Source organism: Marmota monax, unplaced genomic scaffold (genome assembly GCF_021218885.2).
Source record: "Marmota monax isolate L192 unplaced genomic scaffold, Marmota_monax_Labrador192_F-V1.1 WCK01_AAM20220418_F8-fsc00168, whole genome shotgun sequence".
NCBI lineage: Eukaryota > Metazoa > Chordata > Mammalia > Rodentia > Sciuridae > Marmota > Marmota monax.
This window is the reverse complement of record NW_026692492.1, coordinates 3788031-3810978: the sequence shown is the minus strand read 5'-3', so window position 1 is coordinate 3810978 and position 22948 is coordinate 3788031. Positions and strand designations below refer to the sequence as shown.

Here is a 22948-nt window from a genome sequence, read left to right as displayed (position 1 = left end):
TAGATGGATGGATAGTGGACAGATGGATGGATGATAGATGGATGGATAGTGGACAGATGGATGGATGATAGATGGATGGATAGTGGACAGATGGATGGATGATAGATGGATGGATAGTGGACAGATGGATGGATGATAGATGGATGGATAGTGGACAGATGGATGGATGATAGATGGATGGATAGTGGACAGATGGATGGGTGATAGACAGAGGGATGATGCACAGATGGATGGATGATGGACAGAGGGATAATGGACAGATGGATGATGGACAGAGGGATGATGGACAGATGGATAGATGATAGATGGATGGATAGTGGACAGATGGATGGGTGATGGACAGAGGGTTGATGGACAGAGGGATGGGTGATGGAGCGCAGCAGATGAAGACCAGATGATGGACAGACAGATCCCTGATGGACAGGTAGACCACTCCGGTCCACAGAGGACGGACAGACGCAGGCAGACAGGACAGGTAGATACGTGATTGACAGATGCCAAAGGGCCGGGTGCATGGACGACATAGGGCTTGGTGGCAATGGACCCATGGAGCAGAGACGTAGGGGACAGAGGCAGGACTTGGGGGGACGTAGGGCAGGAGGTAGGTGACAATAGGCAGGTGCACAGAGGCAGGTGACAGGGACAGAGAGCAGGGCTCCGGGCAGCAGGAGTGAGACCAGGTGCCCAGGGACTGGGTGGACCTCGTGCCCCGGGGAAGGCAGGAGGGGACCTGGGGCTCTGAGGACAAGGATAAGTGTCCAGCGTCTGTGTCACGTGCCTCCTTCCACATCAATACGCCCGGCTGCTTGTGACCCGGGCTGTCCCAGAGAAGGGACCGGAAAACCCCCCGTTAGGCAGCCAGCGGAGGGCGCTCTACCCCTGAGGTGACCGCACCCTTTATTTCCTTTTGAGACACAGTCTCCCCGAGTTGCTGAGGCTGGCCTCCCACTTGAGGTCCTCCTGCCTCAGCCTCCTGACACTGTGTCTGGCTCAGACGGACGGTTTCTTTTTCTCTTCCTCCTCCTCCTCCTCCTCCTCCTTCTCCAGGGAAGGAGCCCGGGGTGCTGACCGCGGAGCCCCGTCCCCAGCCCTTTTTATTTCTCCCTTGAGACAGGGCCTCCCTAGGTTGCTCAGCCTCACTCACTTGCTGCGGCTGCTGAGAACTCGTGATCCTCCTGTCGCAGCCTCCTGAGCCGCTGGGCTGACAGCATGGGCCACGTGCTGGGCAGTGGAGGTTTCCACTGGCCAAGGCTCCCTGAGACCACACGTGTGCCGACAGACACGCACTGTGTCACTTCTACAGCGGCTGTCACGTGCACGACTCTAGTGACGCTCACACCCGGCTTCCTCCCGCACCTACCCACGGAGCCCTGGGCTCCAGTCCCTGTCCCGCCGTCCAGCTATGGCCTCCTGCTGTCTGTCTGTCCCCCAGCTACCTGCTGTCCGTCACCTGTCCTCAGCTACCTGCTGTCCGTCAGCTGTCTGTCCAGGGGCACCAAGGTCCCCTGCCTGGCGGGCACTTCCGACCTGCAGGGGAAGGAGGAGCCCCAAGCCTGGGTGCGTCTCTTGGGGGTGCTGAGGTGCACCCTGCCCTTGGCCACCACGTGCCCGAGGAGGAGGAGCAGGGGGGCAGACCAGGTGTCCCAGCCCGGCTGCCCGGGGACCTGGTGCATGTGGACGGAGAGGCCACAGCCCCAGAGCCCGGGGTCGAGGGCTCCGCCGACGTCCCATGTGGGTGTGCAGAGGCTGTTGGAGGGCGGCTGGAGGAGGTGGCAAGGGTCAGGGATCGCACGCCTGGTGACACCGCGTCCCTCTCTCCTCGGAGCCTCCCGCCCCGGCACAGAGCACAGCCAGCCTCCGTGGGGACGTGAGGGCGGGGACCGAGGGACGAGGGCCGTCCCAGGGGATTGATTTTCTGCACTGGCTGCTTCTGTCTCCCCACTGGGCCTGGAGGTGGCAGACCCCCAAGTCCCCTGCACCCCGGGTGCTGGTGACGGGGACCCTGAGTGGCATCCCAGACCTCTGGGACCTGCCGGCCGCTTCCGAGAGCCGGGCATTCTCCGGAGGTCTCCCGCTGCATCCAGCTGCCCGGAATCTCCCACGCGCACAAGCTGCTTCCTCCCTCTGACCCGGGTGTCCAGCTCCGCAGAGCAGCTGAGGGCTCCCGGGGTCCAGCGCTCAGGAAGAGGTTGATGGAACCCGGGGGGCGCCCACCCGGCCCTGCCCCATGGGACACCGGCGCCCGGGGACCCTCCGCCAGGGACAGGGCGAGATTCCTGGTCTTCCAGGAACCAGGTGGCCCCCACTGGGCCGGGTCCAAGACCTTTCCAACACCCCAGGACCTGCCAGTGGGAGACAGAGGCAGAGTGGACGGCCCTGCCCAGGGAGTGTCCACAGCCTCAGAGGCAAGGAGGAGGCGCCTCGGGAGGGCAGGGAGGGTGGGGAGCTTCATAGATGGGACACACCAGCGGGGAAGGAGCTGTGTGGGTCACCTATGAAACAGGTGACGTGGTGGCCGCGTTGGTGCCAGGGATGGACCCCAGGGTGCTCTAACTGGGCCCCGTCCGCGGGCCCCTTTTTACTTTTTATTTTGAGACAAGCTCTTGCTAAGTTGCTGAGGGTCTGGCCAAATTGCTGAGGCTGGCCTCCACTGCAATCCTCCTGCCTCAGCCTCCCAAGCTGCAGAATGACAGGTGTGGCCACCGGGTGGGGATGCTGAGCAGTCAGTCCCTAAAGGAACAAAGAGACCTAAATCAGGCTCTGAAGTGTGTGGCAGGGTGGTGTCTAGCACACTCACCATGTGGCACAACTGTCACCTCTGTCAAGTCCCAGAACGTTCCCTCCACCTGGTACCTTAGGTAGCACCCACTCCCGCCTCTCCTGCCCGGCCCCTGGCGACCCTGACCCATGTCCTGTCTCTTTGAGTTTCCTGTTGTGAACCTTCTGAATGGACAGATTCACACCCTGTGGGGACCTTTACGTGTGATTCTCTCACTGAGCACCTCCAGGTCCTCAGGGTCTGTCCACCCTGTGGCCGGTGTCAGATCGTCACTCCTTTTCATGGCTGCGTACTACTCCACTGTGTGGACCAAGTTCTGCCTGGGTCTCTGCCTCTCAGCACCAGGAGAGGATTGGGAGTGTGCAGCTGGGCGGGACTGTACCTGGGAGAGAGGGCGGTCCTGGGAGCTGGGGGTTGGGAGCCCAGGAGGGGGCAGGCTGGACCCTGGGAGATGGTCGAGTGGGTCAGATGTGCATGGACTTGGGGTGTCCTTGGGGCACAGAGCCCCTGATTTGCTGGGGGGTGGGGGCCCTCTGGGGCTTACTGGCTGGTGCGGGCCACAGGGCTGCCTTGTAGTAGGAGCGGGATTGCGTTATCTCGAGCGTAAAGTGGCACCTCCCTTGGTGACCTGGAGGGAGAGAGGCTGGTCCGCAAAGCGGACTTGGGAGGAAGAGTGGAGCTCGCTCAGGGCCGTCGCTGACCAGGTCAGGGTGCCCCGCCACCTACAGGAGGACCCAGCGAGGGCAGCCTGCGGCCCGCTGGGCGGAAACAGAAATGGAGCCGGCCCCCGCCCCCGGGCACAGCTGCGGACGCTGCCCCCCAGGCCCGGCACCAGGAATCCCAGAGCAGCCAAGGCCCGGGCTTAGCGGGCTAAAAACGGCCGCGAGGCTGCGGCCAGGAGCAGGGCGAGGCCGCTCACCTGGCGCCGGCGACCTCGCATTCCGGAGGCCAGCGACGGCTTAGCGCCGGGGCCCGATTTAGACGGGGCGGGTTCAGAGGCCCGGGCTGCGGAGGCCGGGAGGGAGGCCGGAGGGTGGGGGCTAGCGAGGCTGCGGGCAGAGGCGGGGACACCGGGCTGGAGAGGCTGGGGTACAGGGCTGGGGGCTGGGACAGCTCCCACCGCTGTCCCCTCTACCCGAAATGCGTCCCCCTCCCCCGTGGCCAGGTCCCCGGAGCCAGCCTGGGCGGAGAGGAGGCGGGGCCAGCCGCGACCTCGGGCTCCACCCACGCCACGCCCTTGGGTCCCGGTGACGGAGACCTGTCCCCAGGCCAGCCTGACCTCAGCCCCGGGGAATGTCCCACCTCCAAATTAGCTCTGGGTCCGGGAGGGGCTTGGGGTCGGGCTGTGCCCTGGGGGGGCCCCGCGGACAGCTGCGATGGGGGCTGGGGCGCAGGGGTGGACCCGGAGGGAGGGAGGGGACCCGGGGGAGGGGCCCCGGGGGAGGGGACCCGGAGGGAGGGGGCCCGGGGGAGGGGACCCCGGGGAGGGGGCCCGGGGGAGGGGGCCGGAGCGGGGCCCCGCGCGCTCAGCCGCGTCCTTTCCGGGCCCCGGTGCAGCCCCGGTCGGTGCGCGGCAGCTGCGGGTATTAATAGCCGGGTCAGCCGGGGCCAGGTGTCCTGCGCCGGCTGTCGCCGTTGCCCGGGAACCAGCCCTAACAAACCACGGGGCAGTCTGCGACGTGCCAAGCCCCGCGAACTCGGCAGATCCCGGGGGGACTGCAGGGGACATCTTGAGATTCCGAAACCCGAGGCCAGGGCTGGCCAGGCCCGCGGGGAGGACCCCTGGGCGACCCCGCGCCCTTGCGTTGCCCCGAGGCAGGGTCTCGCCCGAGCCCCGGCTGCGCGCAGCCTCCTCCTGCCTCCTGCCTCAGCCCCTTGGACCCTCGCGTGTCTTGGGGACCAGGGCCCTGGCACAGATGTGACCTGGGGTCGGCGTCCCCCTCGGCCCCGCCCCGCTCTGGCCACGCAGCCTGGCGGATCCCGCTCTGCATTTTCAGGCTGGGCCAAGTGCACACCGCGGTCAGCTGGAGCGAGGGCGGCGTCTACACCCGCGCGTGGGGGAGTTCGGACACCCCCCCCCCCCCCGTTGACCCGGCAGCATGTGAATCTCCTCGTTGTTCCCTGAACAGCGCAGCGACCTTGACAAAGGGTCCACCCAGTGTCCACCCAGTGTCCACGCCACTACTGCAGCGGGTCACTGACCCCAGTGGGTGGATGCACGGGATTCTGCACCGTGGGTCATTTTAGGAACACAGAGTGTGCACCCTGGCCTTTCCTGGCCCCAGGACACCCAGGGTGGCTCTGACCTCCGCAGGTCTGCACCCTTTGCCAATGAAGGAGCTCTGGCCGGGGGTGGCTCGGTGACAGAGCGAGGGCCTAGTGGTCCTCGGTTCAATTCCCAGCACCACCGGAAAATACAGCAAAAAAAGGGTTAGGGTTAGAGTCCTTTGCCCAGGACAAAGGACGTCTTGCTGAGCTGCTGAGGGCCACAGGAAATACCCAGGAAAAAGGAAACGAGTCAAGCTGCCCGAGTTAGCTCCGGAGGACCCTGCTAGAAAGCCAAGTGACCAGTGCCCTTAGGAGGCGAGGGTTGAGGGGCTTGGGTGGAACCGGTCTTCCTGTTCCTGGCTCTGTCAATTAATGTTCTGCCGTTCATCGATGTTGCTGCAAATGACAAGACTCACCCTTTTTCATGGCTGAATAGTATTCCACTGTAAATCATATGTGTGTGGGTATATGTAGAGAGAAACAGACGTGTGTGTGTGTGTGGGGGGTGTTTAATATATGTGTATATACATCTCCACATGGTTCACTCATCCTCTGATGGACACTCCACTTGCTTCCACACCTTGGCAAATAGGTCCACAGTAAACTTAGTGGTTGCTTACGGCCTCACTAAGTTGCTGAGGCTGGCCTCCAACCTGTGATCCTTCTGCGTCAGCCTCCCAGGCCGCTGGGATGACAGGTGTGCCTCACCCCACCTGGCTGGGCTGCGGTCGACAGTGCTTTGGGGTCTCCGGCCATACAGAGGTGAGTGCCAGGTACCTGGTGCGGCTGGTAAAGGGACATCCGGAGACCAGCTCGCATACCCCAACACACAGAGATGGCGTCTGGGTTTCCGTCCCCGTCCTCCCCCGCCCTGCGTTTCTGGACCCAGTAGGACATGAACTTTCTTGGCACACACCTCCCTGACTCTGTGCACGCCTCTCAGAGCCTGGGCCAGCCTCCGGGCTGTAAACTCGGGTTCATTCCAGGTGACAATAAAGTTCCCACCAATAACACGCGGGTGGTATGAACCACCCAGCGGCTGGAGGCACGGACTTCAAAACCGTTAATTAAGACAAGCTCGAGGTCCCTCGTTAGATTTCAGGGCAGACGCCAGATGCCACAAACCATCCTGCGCTTTTTAAACCCGTCAGCCACCTACTGAATGCGGCTGGAGAGAATCCAAAGGCTCAGATCTTTCCCGCGGTGGGACCCAGAGGAAGGGAGGCCGCACGGTCCATCTCGGGGGAAATTTTTTCATTTTGCAAAACTGAAAGGTGGCCGGGCACTCCCCACCTCTTCCCTCCAGGACGGTGTGGGTCCGAGGCTCTAGGGGTGGGGTCGTCTGTGCCTGGGTTGTCCCAGCAAGCACCACACTTCAAGGCCCATCTGCAGGTGTCAGAGCGGCAGTCCTTTTCATGGCCCTGTAATATTCCCCTCTGTGGCCGGACTCTGCTCGTCCGTGTGCCCTCTGATGGACATTCAGTTGATTGCTCATTTAACTGCCGTCCATGAGGCTGTTGAGGGGCTCTGTTGGGCTGCGATTCTCTGCAGAGGAGTCCCAGAAGGGAACTTGCAGGTGACCAGTGGACTTCCTCCTCGCTCTCCCCAGAGACTGCCCGCTCCCCGTGCCCTGTTTGCACACGGGGCTGCCATCTCTGCACGTGTCCTCCAACACCGCGTCTTCTGGATGGCTTGGCCATCGCGGTCCTGACCCGCGGGGGCAGCTCCTGGGGGGGCCGCGTGCGCGCACAGAGACGGCCCAATCCCTCCGCGCTGGCCTTTCTCGCTGCGCCGGGCCTGGCCTTGTCCTCTCCTGCGCCAGCCATCCGCCCGCTGAGGGTCATGGTCTGCGGCGTGGCGTGTGGTCACCGAGCCCAGGTCGGCTCACGTCCGACGGCCTCGGGCTGCCTCGCGCGGCTGCTGGGACCCCGCGGTTCTGGGGAAACCCTGGCTAAGTGGACGCGGCCTCGTAAAGGGCGTTTTACGGGCCGGTGGAACATTCCAGCCGCTGCGGCTGCCCACGGCTCCTCAGGGAAGGGCAGGCCGAGCCCCGCCGCGTCCGCCCAGAGCGGAGGCCGCCCCAGAGCGGAGGCCGCCCCAGAGCGGAGGCCGCCCCAGAGCCCGGGGTCCCCGGCGCGCCCTGCGCAGTGGGGCCGAAGCCCACCTTGCACGATTGGACACGGTGCTGGCCGCCCCGTTGGGCAGTCGGGGTCACCTGCGGGCACCTCCTTGATGTCCCTGGTAGGGAGCCCGGAGTCCCCACCCCGAGTGCCAAGCCGCCCTCCTTAGAGGTCACCGCCACTATTAAGGCCCTCCACGCGCCTGTCAGTCAAACCTGGCTGGGGACGGACCCCCTGCTCCCCAGAATCGATGCCACCCGGGTCACGGAGGAGCACCCCGCTGGCCCGGCCTCGGCCCCTTCCCGACAGCGGCCTCCCGCCCGGGTCTCTCTGTGGTGGCCTCCAAGTCCCGAGCCAGCAGCCTCCTCTCAAGCTGCACAAACACCGTGAAGGGGCTCCTGCAAGTGTCCCCAAAGCACCCGGCGGCTCCCACATCACAGGGGCGGTGCTTAGGAAAACACTGGCCCGGCCAAGCTGGCCCACGCTGCCCACAGCTGCAGACGCCGGATGGACACGCTAATCCTCCGGCCTCAGCCTCCGGCCTCCCCGCCACCCAGGTGCTTCCTGTAAGGAGGCGGGCTGGCCGCGGGGTGGGAGGCCTGGCGGGGCCTGCGGGCAGCTGGCCTGGGACCCGCCCCGGGGGCTGCAGAGGGGAGGCCAGTTCGGATCCTGCTCTGGCCGCAGCCCGTGGGGCTGGGACGGAGAATAACCAGGTGGTGGCCAGCGGCAGCTGCGGCCAGGTCCTCCTCCCTGACCCCCCAGGACCCCTTTCCCTCCCGTGGAGCTGGCCGGCACCTCTCTGCGTCTTGTCCCCAGGTTTCTGCCCAACCCTGGGGACCTGCACCAAGAGTCCCTGGAGGTGGGTCTCTCTTGGGTCAAGGACATTGTTTCCTGGCCTGGCCACCTCGGGGCTGGCTCCACCTTTCCCTGATGACCCAAGTTCGACACCTCGGGTCACCGTGCCGAGGAAGGTGGGCCTCATGGAACTCCGGAGCTGCCTGCCGGAGGGTTCCGGGGACTCTGTCTGTGCCCTGGGCGTGGCACGTGGACAGGGCGCTCCCTGCTCGGTGTCCTCACCGTTGGCTGCTGAAGTCCTGGTGACTCTTCGGCCCCCGAGGTCACGGCTGTCTGCTGCAGGCTGGGCTCCTGAGCAGGTGGCCTGAGGGGACCCGGCTTCTCCCAACTCAGCTGGCGCCGCGTGCCACCTCCCTGGGGGTCCGTCCCCCCCTCTGCATTCTCACAGGGACCCCGGGACCGTCCCCATCCACACCTCCGGGCCCTTGGGGACCCTGATGACGTCACAGGAGCAGAGTGTGCTGGCCGTCCAGCCTGGGGCTCTGCCACCCCGACAGGCCGTGTGCTGTGACCCTGCCTGGTTTCCGTCTGTGACCCTTGAAGAGGGTCCCACGGAGCACAGGGGCCGGGATGCTGCAGCTGAGGGCACAGGGACCCTTGGTCATGTTTTCAAAGTGACACCATCACATTTTTTTTAAAATGCTACTTTTAAAAGGACGGCAGCTCTCTATATTAGGCCATCGCAGTGTCACCAGCGCTCCCGGTTCTGTGCACAGCTCAGCATACGAAGTGACCTCAGTGTCCATCAGCACACGTGCAGACCAAGACAGCAGGCAGGGAATAGTACGCAGCCAGGAAAACAGTGGGCTCCCCTCACCTGTGACAACACGGATGGACCTGGGGGACGGTATATGGTGACATAAGACCCTCCAAACAATGTCCTCCTAGTGCTGGGACCAAGCCCACACTGGGTGCCTTCCCCCAGGTGGCCTGACTTGGGGTCAGGTCCAGGAGATCACATGAGGACGTCTCTGGGGACATTGTCCCATCTGCACCTGACCAGCCCTGGCTGCTCCCTCGGCTGCACTGTGGACAGGACCCTGGGGCTGGGCTCCTGCCTCCCCGGGCTCTGCAGACCCGGGTGGAGCCACTGTCCCTAAATATCGCCCCCGACGTCTGTGCAGAGCCTGAGGATGGGGTCATCGTCCTCCCCAGACGGGCTCGGGGGAGGCCGGGACTCAGCCCGTCCTGGGTGGAGGACGCCTCTCCTCTGTGACTCAGGCTCTGGGGACCGGGAGGGGACAACTCGGCGGCCCCAGCGACGTGCCTGCCTGTTCCCCACCAGCCACACGGTGGCGCTGCCGCCCACGGAAAGGCGCGCGCGGGGCTTTGGCAGGACCCGGTTGGTCCCCATTGTTCTCGCGACCCGCGGACCCGCGGCCCTTCCCGCCTCTGACCCTTCCCGCCCCCGGGGCTCTGGGGTCGAGGTCTTCGGTTGGGCCCAGGTGGCAGGCGCCCCTTGCCCCCGCGCTGTGCCCCAGGAAGTGGCGGCTTCCCCCCCCAGAGCCCGCGCCCGGGGCCTCACTGGAGGTCAGCGGGGGACACGGGCTGCGGCTTCAGGTTCCAGTGACCCACAGACCCCGGCCCTCCCCCGCAGCCACCGTCCCCATCAGGACACCCTCAGGCCCCGGGGCCGCCGGGCAAAGGTCCCTCCCCCTCTGGCACCCGAGCTCTGCTGGGGACACTCCTGTTGGCGTGACGGTGGCCTCTCTGCAGAGCCCGGTGACCCAGGGCCCTTCTGAGGTCACGGATCCGGCCTCTCCTGCTGCCCGGTCCCTCCTGAGCTGCGGGTGGACTTCCAAGCCGGCCACTCCCTGCTCCGGCCACTCTCGGCCTGTCGCAGCCCCTGGGGTCTGAGGGGTCCAGGGGACGGGACCATGAAGACGGAAGCCACTTGTGGAAGTTTCCCGGGTGAAACGGGGACCCGGGGGCCAAAGAGCCGGCTGCTGGGGTGATGTTGGGGCGCCCAGACTCGCTGGCCGGTGGGGGGAGGGCGTTGGGGGGCCTGGGGGGCCGGGCTGGGGCGAAGGCTGCCAACCGGGGAGCCAGGAGCCCGCTGGCCTTGGGGCGAAGCCGTAGCCAGACACAGGACTCTCCCCACCAGCCTGGTCCCTCTAGGTTCCTACCCAAGATGTCACCTGCCAACGCTGCCTTGAAAGACCACCTCCTGATGCATCTCCTGTGAGAAGAGGGAGTCCTCAGAGCAAGGAAGCCTCAGAAATCCCCGCCCTGCGTAACCGGGTGTCATAAACAGGCCGCCTCGAACCACAGCGTGGGCCATCCACGTGGTGGAGTATTATACAGCTAGGAAAAAGGAGCGGAGCTCTGATACCTGCTCCAGCTTGGACCCGGGGGACGTGAGGCTCAGGAGATACGTGAGTCACAAAAGGACCAACACTGCAGATGTCACTCAGGAGATCCACAGCGTCCTCAGTGTCGAGGAGACAGAGAGTGGACTGGTGGCTGCCTGGGGCTGGGGGAGAGGACCAGGAATTAGTGCTTAGCGGGGTCGGACCTCGAGTTTCATACGGTGGAGGAGGAATCTGGGGGGGTTGGTGGTGTCGTGGTGCAGCCGCAGCCGTGCCAAGGTGCAGGACACCTCCGAACGGTGCACAGGAAAATGTTCACGCCAGGGCCCTGGAGAAGAGGCGCCTCCCAGTCCTGGGGACTCTGAGCGGGATCAAAGCCCCAGCCCGGCCCTTGGGACCTTGGGGAGCACGTGTGGCTGGTCAGGGTGGGGAGCAGCGGCCTGGGTCCCCCCACCAGGTGCCAGGAGCAAGCCCACCCCAGGGGACAACCTGCTAGACAGGAGTGGTGGATGACAGAAAGATGGATGATAGGCAGCTGGGTAGATAGATGATAGATGGATAGACAGACAGACAGAACAGGTGGATGACAGATAGATAGATAGATGGATAGACAGACAGAACAGGTGGATGACAGATAGATAGATAGATGGATAGACAGACAGAACAGGTGGATGACAGATAGATAGATAGATGATAGACAGATAATAGATGGATAGACAGAACAGGTGGATGACAGATAGATAGGTAGACAGACAGAACTGGTGGATGACAGATACATAGATGATGATCGATCGATGGATGATAGACGATATATGATTGACAGGTAGATAGATGATAGACAGATGACAGCTGGGTGGACGGATGATGGACAGAGACTGTGTCCTGCAGGTCTCCTCTGCACAGTGGGCCTCTGGGGCTGGGGGTGCTCTGGGGTGGGCTGTGCTGTGCGCTTCAGGAGGTGGAGCAGCCTCTCTGGGCCCGAACACCAGGTCCAGGAGGAATCCTAGTGCTGATTATCAACAATGTCCCCTGCCACTGCTGAGGGTCTGGGAGGAGGGCAGAAGCCCTGGCTGAGAACCTTCCCATCAGGACAGAAAGGACGCTGGTGTCCGGTGGAGGCGCAGACGTCCCAACAAGAACGCCACCCGCTGGTCCAGGCAGACGGGTCTGTGGTCCAGCTGTAGGGGGCGGCTGTGGGCAGCCCTGAGGGACGCAGGACTCACCAGTGTGCACAGACCGCAGCGGCCGTCACCCTCCCCTGGGGCCCTGGGGGCCGAGTCCCCAGCTTACCGTCCCGCAGGGTCCTGGGGAGCCTCGGAGAGAGGGCGGCTGGCAGGGTCACCGTGGCGCCCAGCAGGACGGCTGCAGCAGGGGTTGCTGGGAGCTGAACCCCAGGTCCCTGGTGGCCGGCCACGGCAGGTGACAGCTGGGCTCAGGGAACCGCGGGCTTCTCTCCTGGGGCTGCCAACCAGAGGCCAGGTGACGGGGGCCTGTTCGGTTCAGCCGAGAAGTCACGTCGCTCTCCGTGCAGAGGGTCAGAGTGACCGTGGCCACGCTGAGATCACCACAGCACACCAACCAGGCAGGAAGGGGACAGCTGGACACAGGGTCCAGGAGCTCAGGAATGTCAACCCCATGGAGGGTGCACCCCATGGGCATAGGGAGGACAGTCCCCGGGCCTGTCCCCACAGTCCTGTCCACGTGCTGACCCTCACCCCATGGGCATGGAGAGGACAGTCCCCGGGCCTGTCCCCACGGTCCTGTCCACTGACCCCCACTGCCCCCCATGCATGGCGAGGACAGTTGGGGAGCTCAGCCCTGCAGCCTGCTGTCCTGGGGTGTGTGTCCAGCGTGGCCTCCTGACCTGGGCCGAGCCTGGACTCTGCACGCTGCAGGCCTGCTCCAGGGAGCCACGGTCACTGCACACGGTGGCAGTTATGGGAAAAGCTGACCTTGTGCTCCAGGACGCTGGTCATCAGACCAACACGCTGTCCGCAGCGCTGTCCTCCACGTCCAGTGCCCTGTCCGCCTAGAGACGGTTCGTGAGCCTCAGACCCCGGGTTCTCATCACCTGGGGGGGGTCTTGGGTGGCCACCGGGCTCCGGGTGGTCTCCAGCTGGGCGGGACCCCGAGCCGTCGTCGCTGACCCTCGCTGTAGTCCGCAGGCGCTGGCCTCGGGTTTCCACGTAGGTTTTCTTGACGTCAGGAAAGCGTCCCTTGCCCACTTTCCAGAGGGGTGGACAAACAGTGCGGTGGAAACCTGCGTTTCCTAGTGACCAGTGACCGCGGCTGCCCCGCAGGAGCTCTTCCCTGTGGACGGACGTGTGTTGCCTCCGTTAAGAGTCATAATGAAGCCGGCGCCGGGGCCCACGCCTGCCATCCCAGCAGCTGGGGAGGCTGAGGCAGGAGGATGGCGAGGTCAGAGCCAGCCTCAGCCACAGGGAGGCCCTGAGCCGCTCAGGGAGACCCTGTCTCTCAATAAAATGCAAAACAGGGCTGGGGACGGGGCTCAGGGGTCGGGGGTCCCTGAGGTCAATCCCTGGTCCCAAAAAAAGTGATGATAAATGAGATTATATGGAACCAGAGACAGAGATTGACAGGTGACGGATAGACATGGAGAAATGATTGACAGACAGAGGTAGACACAGATGATTGACAGGTGACTGGTAGATGCAGACATAGATGTTTGATAGACAGGTGATGGACGGACACGGATGACTGATAGGTCTAGATTGACGACAGGTGATAGGTAGATGATTGACACGGATGGATGATGGACAGGTATGGACAGATGATGGACAGACAGGGATGTGGAGTGATGGTTCCTAGACACAGAGGTGACAGGGGTCAGGTGGAGGGAAGCGTGGCTTTGCGTGCCCAGTCACAGGCGCGGTCTTGCCCCACAGGCGTGCATCCTCGAGGTGGACGGTGTGTGGACGGGGCTGCTGCGGGAGGGTGGCCTCTGAGGGAGGGAGTCGGCTTGGTCCAGGCTGGGCAACGGAGCTGGACGGGACATGAGGAGGGGACCCTGTGGAGACGGCCCGTCTGGACGGACCTGAACGATGCCCGGGGGGACGCGGCGGTCAGCGTTGTGGGGAAGCAGAACTGGGGTCCGCTCTCCTGCCGGGCAGCTGCCACCCTCCCAGGTGTCTCCGAGTCGTCCCTAGGTTCCCTCCCGCCAAGGGTGGGTCCTGGGAGCCGCTTCCCGTGTCCCAGGACGGTGTCACCCCCAGGGACTTCCCCCCTCGTTCTTTTCCCCTGAAGGACGCTTCGCGGCACAGACACTCCCTGTGACATGGCTGGTGGCCGTGGGTGGGTCCCTTCTGCAGCAGGACCGTCCACTCCAGTCCTGGTCTCCTCAGGCTTCCTCCTCCTGCACCCTCCCTGCCCCGTCCCCTCAGCCCTGGACACGGGTCCTTCACCCCAAAATGCCCCCCGAGGACGGTCACCTGCTCAGCAACCCCTGACAGTGCCATCTACCAAGATGCCTGGGGGTGGCCACCCCTGCTCCCTCACGCCTCTCCTGATGTCACTCAGGACCCTCATCCAGGTGCCCAGAGGCCGCTGTGCTACCTGCAACTCCTCCTGCAGCCCTCGCCCCAATGCGCCCCCAGCTCCCAGTTCCTCCTCCGTCCAGTCCAGCCTCTGCATCCTCCTCCACCTTCTCCATCCTCCTCCACCTTCTCCATCCTCCTCCACCTTCTCCATCCTCCTCCACCTTCTCCATCCTCCTCCACCTTCTCCACCCTCCTCCACCTTCTCCACCTTCCTCCACCTTCTCCATCCTCCTCCACCTTCTCCATCCTCCTCCACCTTCTCCACCCTCCTCCACCTTCTCCACCCTCCTCCACCTTCTCCACCCTCCTCCACCTTCTCCATCCTCCTCCACCTTCTCCATCCTCCTCCACCTTCTCCATCCTCCTCCACCTTCTCCATCCTCCTCCACCTTCTCCATCCTCCTCCACCTTCTCCATCCTCCTCCACCTTCTCCATCCTCCTCCACCTTCTCCATCCTCCTCCCCCTCTCCTCCCTCCTCCACCTCCCCCCTCTCCCCTCCTCCCCCTCCTCCCCTCTCCCCCTCCTCCCCTTCTCCCCTCCTCCCTCTCCCCCCTCCTCCCCTCCTCCCCCTCCCTCCCCTCTCCCCCTCCTCCCCTCTCCCCCCTCCTCCCCTCTCCCCCCTCCTCCCCTCTCCCCCCTCCTCCCCCTCTCCCCCCTCCTCCCCTCTCCCCCTCCTCCACCTCCTCCATCCTCCTCCCCTTCTCCATCCTCCTCCCCTTCTCCTCCTCTCCCCTTCTCCATCCTCTCACCTTCTCCATCCTCCTCCACCTTCTCCATCCTCCTCCACCTTCTCCATCCTGCTCCACCTTCTCCATCCTCCTCCACCTTCTCCATCCTCCTCCACCTTCTCCATCCTCCTCCACCTTCTCCACTCCTCCCCTCTCCCCCCTCCTCCCCTTCTCCCCCCTCCCCTTCCCACCCTCCTCCCCTCTCCATCCTCCTCCACCTCTCCCTCCTCCTCCCCTCTCCATCCTCCTCCACCTTCTCCATCCTCCTCCCCCTCTCCATCCTCTCCACCTCTCCCTCCTCCTCCCCTTCTCCTCCTCCTCCCCCTCTCCATCCTCCTCCCCTTCTCCATCCTCCTCCACCTTCTCCATCCTCCTCCCCCTCTCCATCCTCCTCCCCCTCTCCTCCTCCTCCACCTCTCCCTCCTCCTCCCCTTCTCCATCCTCCTCCCCTTCTCCATCCTCCTCCCCCTTCTCCTCCTCCTCCCCTTCTCCATCCTCCTCCACCTCTCCCCCCTCCTCCCCTCTCCCCCTCCTCCCCTCTCCCCCTCCTCCCCTCCTCCCCCTCCCCCCTCTCCCCCTCCTCCACCTTCTCCCCCTCCTCCACCTTCTCCATCCTCCTCCACCTCTCCTCCTCCTCCCCCTTCTCCCTCCTCTCCCCCTCCTCCTCCTCCTCCCCTTCTCCATCCTCCTCCCCTTCTCCATCCTCCTCCACCTCTCCATCCTCCTCCCCTTCTCCATCCTCCTCCCCTTCTCCATCCTCCTCCACCTCTCCTCCTCCTCCCCCTCCCCCTCCTCCCCTCTCCCCCTCCTCCCCTCCTCCCCCCTCCCTCCCCCTCCTCCCCTCTCCCCTCCCTCCTCTCCACCTCCTCCCCTCCTCCCCCTCTCCCCTCTCCCCTCCCTCCTCCTCCCCCTCCTCTCCTCCTCCTCCCCTCCCTCCTCCTCCCCCCCTCCTCCTCCCCCCCTCTCCTCCCTCCTCCCTTCTCCATCCTCCTCCACCTTCTCCATCCTCCTCCACCTTCTCCATCCTCCTCCACCTTCTCCATCCTGCTCCACCTTCTCCATCCTCCTCCACCTTCTCCATCCTCCTCCACCTTCTCCATCCTCCTCCACCTTCTCCATCCTCCTCCACCTTCTCCATCCTCCTCCCCCTTCTCCATCCTCCTCCACCTTCTCCATCCTGCTCCACCTTCTCCACCCTCCTCCACCTTCTCCACCCTCCTCCACCTTCTCCACCCTCCTCCACCTTCTCCACCCTCCTCCACCTTCTCCACCCTCCTCCACCTTCTCCACCCTCCTCCACCTTCTCCACCCTCCTCCACCTTCTCCACCCTCCTCCACCTTCTCCATCCTCCTCCACCTTCTCCATCCTCCTCCACCTTCTCCATCCTGCTCCACCTTCTCCATCCTGCTCCACCTTCTCCATCCTGCTCCAGCTTCTCCATCCTGCTCCAGCTTCTCCATCCTGGACCAGCTTCTCCATCCTGGTTCAGAGACTCCAGTCATGATTGTGAGACAGAGATCCTGTGCCCTGGGACAAAACCACTCACCTCATGATCCAGGAGGCAAAGAGGAAGAAGAAGAGTCTGAGGTCCCACAGCCCCCATTAAGGCCACGCCCCTAACAACCTAACTTCCTCCCATTAGGCTCCACCCCTTAAAGGCTCCACCACCTCTCAATGGTACCACTGTGAGGACCAAGCCTTCGGCACCTGGTCTTCTGGGACATGACCCATAATCGAGCCACAGCAGCCAGCCGGCTCCTGGTCTGTTTTCCGTTTTTGCAGATGACTTTTTGCGCCACGTGCCTCGTACGCCTTCCTACCCTCGGGTCTGTTCCTACCAAGCCTCTCTGGATCTGCTGTTTGACTCACAGGTGGGGGAAACCTCCCCTCAGCAGACACAATGGCAGGAAGTGAGACATGGTATTCGTTTCCCAGTCGCTGGCTCTGTGGACGCGACCCCCCGAGCTGGCCCACGGTGGACGGTCCAAGGTGAGCATCCACGCAGCACCTGAGCGGCACCGAGGAGGTTTGCAGACTGTGCTTTATCACAACCCGGGGATGTATATACCCTTGATTCCGAAGCATCATGAGCTGGTCGAGTGGAAAACACGGACCGGGCAGAGCTGCCCGGACACAGTCCCTGACCCTCCATGGGGCACGTTTCCCCGCCCGCCCCGTGCTCTGTGGTCAGCCAGTCCTGCCCGGTGTCCCTCCTGCAGCTCGCTGATTCATTCGCTTTTAAAGAACGCGCCTGCCCGTGCTGAGTTCTAAAACTGTGGCCTGCTGGCCTCTCCTCCAGGGGACAATGCTGTTCCACCCCCGAGCCCCAGCTGAGCTCACGGCCGTCCACGCTGCGGTGTCAGTATGTCGACAAGGCTGAGCTCACGGCCAGAGTGAATGAGATGCACGAGTTAGTGGCCGTCCTTGCAAGACGAGGAGAGACGCCGAGTGTCCACAGGGCTCACAGCCAGAAGCCCACACTAACCCCAGTCCTGGGCAGGGATCTCAGGGTGAGGCCATCAGGGTCAGGGGGCCCTTGTGCCATGGCCGTGTCCTCCCCAGAGACAGAGGAGGGGACACAGACCCAGAGGAGGAGCCCCGTGGAGACGGAGGCAGAGAAGGCACTGAGGGGCCACCCTCCCAGGGCCACCTGGAGCCCAGGAGCTGGACAGGCAGGAGGAGCCCCCTGGAGCCCTGGAGGGGGCTCAGCCGGGGACCGTGGTCCAGCCCCTGTCCTCCAGGGAGGGAGAATGAATTCCAGAGAGTTCCACCCCACCATGTGGGGTTCTGCCATCCTCTCAGGCCTCTGCTTGGCCACCCGACGTGACCCCACAGGAGCGCGCACAGGCAGGTGGCCCACGCTGGCCCCTGCCCCAGCCCGGCAGCGGCTACCTGCGGTGCTGGCGCGGCCCTTTGATGTGAGGCCGAGGCGGGAGACGGTGAGAGGAAAACAACGTTGGGGATCTCAGGACCCTAATTGAAGTTAACATAAAAGCAGACACTCAGTGCTAATTGGTCTGTCTCCGGCATAATGTGGGCCTTGGAGACCGGGTCCCTCAGCCCCCCGCCACAGTGTCAAGACTCACATCTTTAATTCAACGATCTTTGTATTAATTACCTCCAGATCAGGTGAGCCGCCGTCGCAGCACTGTATTAGGAATCACAGCACACGGCCGCCTCAGACGAGTCAATCGGGGCCGAGGACGGGGCGGGCTGGCCTCCTCTGACGGAGCCGGACGGGCGCTCGCGGTCAGGCGCAGGAGAAGGCCGTTCTGCCTTCGAGTCCCCGATGGGGAGGCCTGGGTCCCCGCCACACCCCAGAGCGGGCTGTGGCTCTCCCCCTGCAGGGGACTCACCCCTCAGCGGCCCAGAGCAGGGACGTCTCTGCGGGACCACGAGCATGCCAGGGCCACCAGGGTCCAGAAGTCACGTGGTGGCTGCCGGCCAGGAAGCAGAGGGCCAGGGGCAGGAAGGAGCAGGTGGGGCCATGCAGGCCAGCAAGGAGGGGAAGTGCAGGGAGAGGGGGGACAGGAAGGAGGTGAGAAGATGGAAGAAACGTGAGCCTGCGGGAGGCCGTCATGCTGGACGGCGAGTGTGGACGGGGAGCTGGCCACGGTGCGGCGAGGAGTCATGATGGAAGGGCAGCTGGGGGAAGAGGACCATGGGGAGGTGATGGAGGGGAGGAGGGTGCAGGGGAGGACAGATGGTGCAGATGGGGATGGATGGTGGAGGGGAGGATGGTGGAGGTGATTAAGGATGCAGGTGAGAACCTGTGAGTGGGACCTGGTGTGGGGACAGGGTCTCTGCAGAGGTCGTCAGTGCAGGGTCCTGAGCTGGGCTCCTCCTGGGGCAGGGGGCCCTCGTGCCATGGCCGTGTCCTCCCAAGGGACAGAGGAGGGGACACAGACCCAGAGGAGGAGCCCCGTGGAGACGGAGGCAGAGACTGGAGTGAGGGGCCACCAGCCCAGGGCCACCTGGAGCCCAGGAGCTGGACAGGCAGGAGGAGCCCCCTGGAGGGGGCTCAGCCTGGGACCCCTGGATGGTGACTTCTAGTCTCTAAAATTCCCTCTCCTCCTCCTCCTCCCTCTCCTCCTCCTCCTCCCTCTCCTCCTCCTCCTCCCTCTCCTCCTCCTCCTCCATCTCCTCCTCCTCCTCCATCTCCTCCTCCTCCATCTCCTCCTCCTCCATCTCCTCCTCCTCCTCCATCTCCTCCTCCTCCATCTCCTCCTCCTCCTCCTCCTCCATCTCCTCCTCCTCCATCTCCTCCTCCTCCATCTCCTCCTCCTCCTCCTCCTCCTCCTCCTCCATCTCCTCCTCCTCCTCCTCCATCTCCTCCTCCTCCTCCTCCATCTCCTCCTCCTCCATCTCCTCCTCCTCCTCCTCCTCCATCTCCTCCTCCTCCATCTCCTCCTCCTCCTCCTCCATCTCCTCCTCCTCCTCCTCCTCCTCCTCCTCCTGCCGCAGTCTGGCTGGGCACAAATGCCGCAGTCTGGCTGGGCACACAATCATGAGCCACCACACAGCTTGTAGATTCAAACAGCAACTCTTTATTCCCAAACTCACACCAGCCGTCTACAATCACGTTCTGGGGAAATCCACGTTCTCTTCCCAAATCCACGTTCTCTGCCCAAATCCACTTCCACTGGGCTTCTATCTCCAAAATATACTGTCTGAATCCCGTGAGAACTCAAGGGGAACTCAGGCACCAGGATACGCCCTATTCCCAGCAGGAATAATCTTAAACCTTAAACCTGGAACCTAAACCGGGAACGCCCTAAACACGATTATCTTAAAACCGGGAACACCCTAATCTGCCTTGGTCCTTGAGCAAGGTCACGTACATTCAATGTCACTGCAACATGGGGTACGCTGGCAAGGAAATTGTCATACCTACTTGGCTAATGGCTCCCAGCATCCTCCATCTCCTCCTCCTCCATCTCCTCCTCCTCCTCTTCCTCCTCCTCCTCTTCCTCCTCCTCCCCCTCCTCTTCCTCCTCCTCCATCTCCTCCTCCTCCATCTCCTCCTCCTCCTCCTGCCTCTCCTCCCCCCATCCTCCTCCTCCATCTCCTGCTCCTCCTCCTCTTCCTCCTCCTCCATCTCCTCCTCCTCCTCCATCTCCTCCTCCTCCTCCTCCATCTCCTCCTCCTCCTCCTCCATCTCCTCCTCCTCCTCCTCCATCTCCTCCTCCTCCATCTCCTCTTCCTCCCCCCTCTCCTCCTCCTCCTCCTCCATCTCCTCCTCCTCCTCCTCCTCCTCCATCTCCTCCTCCTCCATCTCCTCCTCCTCCTCTCCTCTTCCTCCCCCCTCTCCTCCTCCTCCTCCTCCATCTCCTCCTCCTCCTCCTCCTCCACCCTCTCCTCCTCCTCCTCCTCCATCTCCTCTTCCTCCCCCCTCTCCTCCTCCTCCTCCTCCATCTCCTCCTCCTCCTCCTCCATCTCCTCTTCCTCCCCCCTCTCCTCCTCCTCCTCCTCCATCTCCTCCTCCTCCATCTCCTCCTCCTCCTCCTCCATCTCCTCCTCCTCCATCTCCTCCTCCTCCTCCTCCTCCATCTCCTCCTCCTCCATCTCCTCTTCCTCCCCCCTCTCCTCCTCCTCCTCCTCCATCTCCTCCTCCTCCTCCTCCTCCATCTCCTCCTCCTCCTCCTCCATCTCCTCCTCCTCCTCCTCCATCTCCTCCTCCTCCATCTCCTCCTCCTCCTCCTCCATCTCCTCCTCCTCCATCTCCTCCTCCTCCTCCTCCTCCTCCTCCATCTCCTCCTCCTCCATCTCCTCCTCCTCCTCCATCTCCTCCTCTTCCTCCTCCTCCTCTTCCTCCTCCTCCTCCTCTTCCTCCTCCTCCATCTCCTCCTCCTCCTCCTGCCTCTCCTCCCCCCATCCTCCTCCTCCATCTCCTCCTCCTCATCCTCCTCCTCCTCCATCTCCTCCTCCTCCATCTCCTCCTCCTCCTCCTCCATCTCCTCCTCTTCCTCCTCCTCCTCCATCTCCTCCTCCTCCTCCTCCATCTCCTCCTCTTCCTCCTCCTCCATCTCCTGCTCCTCCTCCTCTTCCTCCTCCTCCATCTCCTCCTCCTCCATCTCCTCCTCCTCCTCCATCTCCTCCTCCTCCTCCTCCTCCATCTCCTCCTCCTCCTCCATCTCCTCCTCCTCCTCCTCCTCCATCTCCTCCTCCTCCTCCATCTCCTCCTCCTCCTCCCCCATCCCCCTCCTCCCCCATCCCCCTCCTCCTGGTCCCATTTCCAGCGTCTGTCCTTGACCTTGGCATGTGCCCCCCCTGTGTCCTGCGGGAGAGGTGTGGTGGACGTGAGGTCTCACTTCTCTGTCCAGCCACCTGGACCTGACCCTTGGTGCCGATCCCCAGGACATTTCTGCAGGACCCGGGGAGCTGCTGCTCTCTTGCTCCGGAAGCTTCTCCTATGTCTCTCAAGCCTTTTCCTGCTTCGCTGGACGGACCTCGTGAACCGTCCTGGGGATCCCGCGCTCGAGGGGCTGCTGGGTGAGGCTTCTTCATTCCTCAGCTGGGGACAGATGGTTGGAAATTTCTCCAAACACAATGGCGCTGGGGTTTCCTCCCACACCCTGGTGGTGACCGTCCCCTGCTCTCGGGACGCTGCCACCTGGACGTCACCTCCCGTGTTGGGAGAAGTGCACTTTGTGGTGGACGCCTCACCTGCCCACTGCCTGACTTCTCCCACGTCTGGGATCCCGTGGCTACTGAGAGGACCCCGGTGGACAGGTGGGTGGGTCTGGATGATGGCCCCCAGCGTGGCCCAGGGCCCCGCCATCTTACCCAGGATGCAGCTGGGCTTGGCCAGACGTGTATCACATTTCCCCTGGATCACATTCTGCCTCTCCTCCAGCCAACAACGGGCACCTTGCTGCCCCTGTGCTGGTGGCATGAGGGACCATAAGGCACGGCTTGGTCTCATTTTGCTGGTGAACTCGGGTGGCTCAGGGGACTCTGTGCCCATTCAAGGTCGAGCTGCACAGCGAAGCCCCACAGTGGGTGGTTAGATCAGCAGAGGTCTATCTCCCCGTCCTGAAGGCTGGAGGTCCGAGGTCCAGGGTGGGAAGGGCGGGCTCCTCCCAAGGCCTCTCCCCTGGGCTGGCAGCCGCCGTCTTCTCCCTGTGTCCTCCCGGGGCGTCCCTCTGTGTGCGTCTGTGTCCTCATCTCCTCCTCTACGAGGACCCCAGTCCTGCTGGGTCAGGGCCACCCTGGGGACCTCACTGCACCCCCATCCCCTCTGCAAAGACCCGTCTCCACCCACAGGCACGTCCCAAGGTCCTGGGGCCAGGGCTGCAGGGGGTGTCTTAGGGGACACAGTTGGTCCTGTGAGAGGGCCAGATGGTTGTCCCAGGTTACCTTGGGGGTTAGGGTTAGATTTGGGGACCCCAGCTATGGGAAATGCACCCCCACCTCCATACAGGAGGTCAGCACCCTCATGAGCTGGGCCACAGGGGCTCAGGGGGCACTGTGGTCAGCGGGGCCACAGCTGCGTCCTTGGCCTGTGAGATTGGCCGACGGGATCAGGTCTGTCCTCTGTGCATGTGGGGGAGGATGGTCGGGCCATCTCGGGGACATGGAGTCGGGTCTTACAACCCCCCCCACCTTGATTTTCCTGGGCCCAGGCAGAGTGGCCACCTGACCAGGCCCCCAGGCTGCCTACGGTGCCTGCACCAGCCACTCAGCGTCCAGGCAGGTCAGAGGGGTCAACCTGGCTTGGCCAGGTGGCCAGGGGCGAGTCAGGGCTGCGGGGTCCCTGCTGGACGTGGGCTCGGCACCCACAGCCCGGGCCTGGGAGACAGGGTAAGTGCCGGTCATTAGAACTCGCCAGCACCGCGCCCAGTCTGCGCTCCTGGTACGACGACGCAGAGGTTTGATAAGGAGCCGCCCAGGCCAGGCTGACGGTAATCAGGCCTGGACGTCGGGAGCCATTGTGGCTCGGTTCACAGGCCCACAGCTGGTGCCCGGGAAGCGAAGGTGGACGTGCCCAGCAGCCAGCGCCCACTCTGCCGGGTGCCCAGGAGCTGCCGCAGCCCCGGGGTCCTGGACACACCCGGCGCAGGGCGGCCCAGAGCCGGCGGCAGGTCCAGAACCCAGCACCTTCCTGTCTGGGGACCAGCCGCGGCCCAGCAGGCCTGGGAGAGGCCCATGTGGACAGCCCTGTGGGCTGTGGGCAGAGGGCCAGCCCTAGCTGACCAGCACCTGGTCCTGGAGACTCAGGTGGGTGGACAGCAGCCCTGAGGGTCTCATGGCGAGGCTCTGCCCACCTAAGGCGATCTTGGGGAATCAGCGCCCCGCCCCAGGATGGACAGTCCTCCCTGGCCAGCAA

General features: G+C 63.7%; 2 long non-coding RNA genes across 2 annotated transcripts; one reads left to right on the top strand and one right to left on the bottom strand.

The window, feature by feature from the left end:
• Positions 1 to 2545: 2545 nt before the first annotated feature.
• Positions 2546 to 4114, bottom strand: LOC124092032 (uncharacterized). Its single transcript, XR_006851493.2, has 3 exons — positions 3699 to 4114; positions 3324 to 3439; positions 2546 to 2730 (listed from the first exon to the last, which is right to left on the bottom strand). It is a non-coding gene; the product is annotated as an uncharacterized LOC124092032 (long non-coding RNA).
• A 14060-nt stretch (positions 4115 to 18174) lies between these two features.
• On the top strand, positions 18175 to 21528 carry LOC124092053 (uncharacterized). Its single transcript, XR_006851496.1, has 2 exons — positions 18175 to 18288; positions 20977 to 21528. It is a non-coding gene; the product is annotated as an uncharacterized LOC124092053 (long non-coding RNA).
• The last annotated feature ends 1420 nt before the right edge of the window (positions 21529 to 22948 follow it).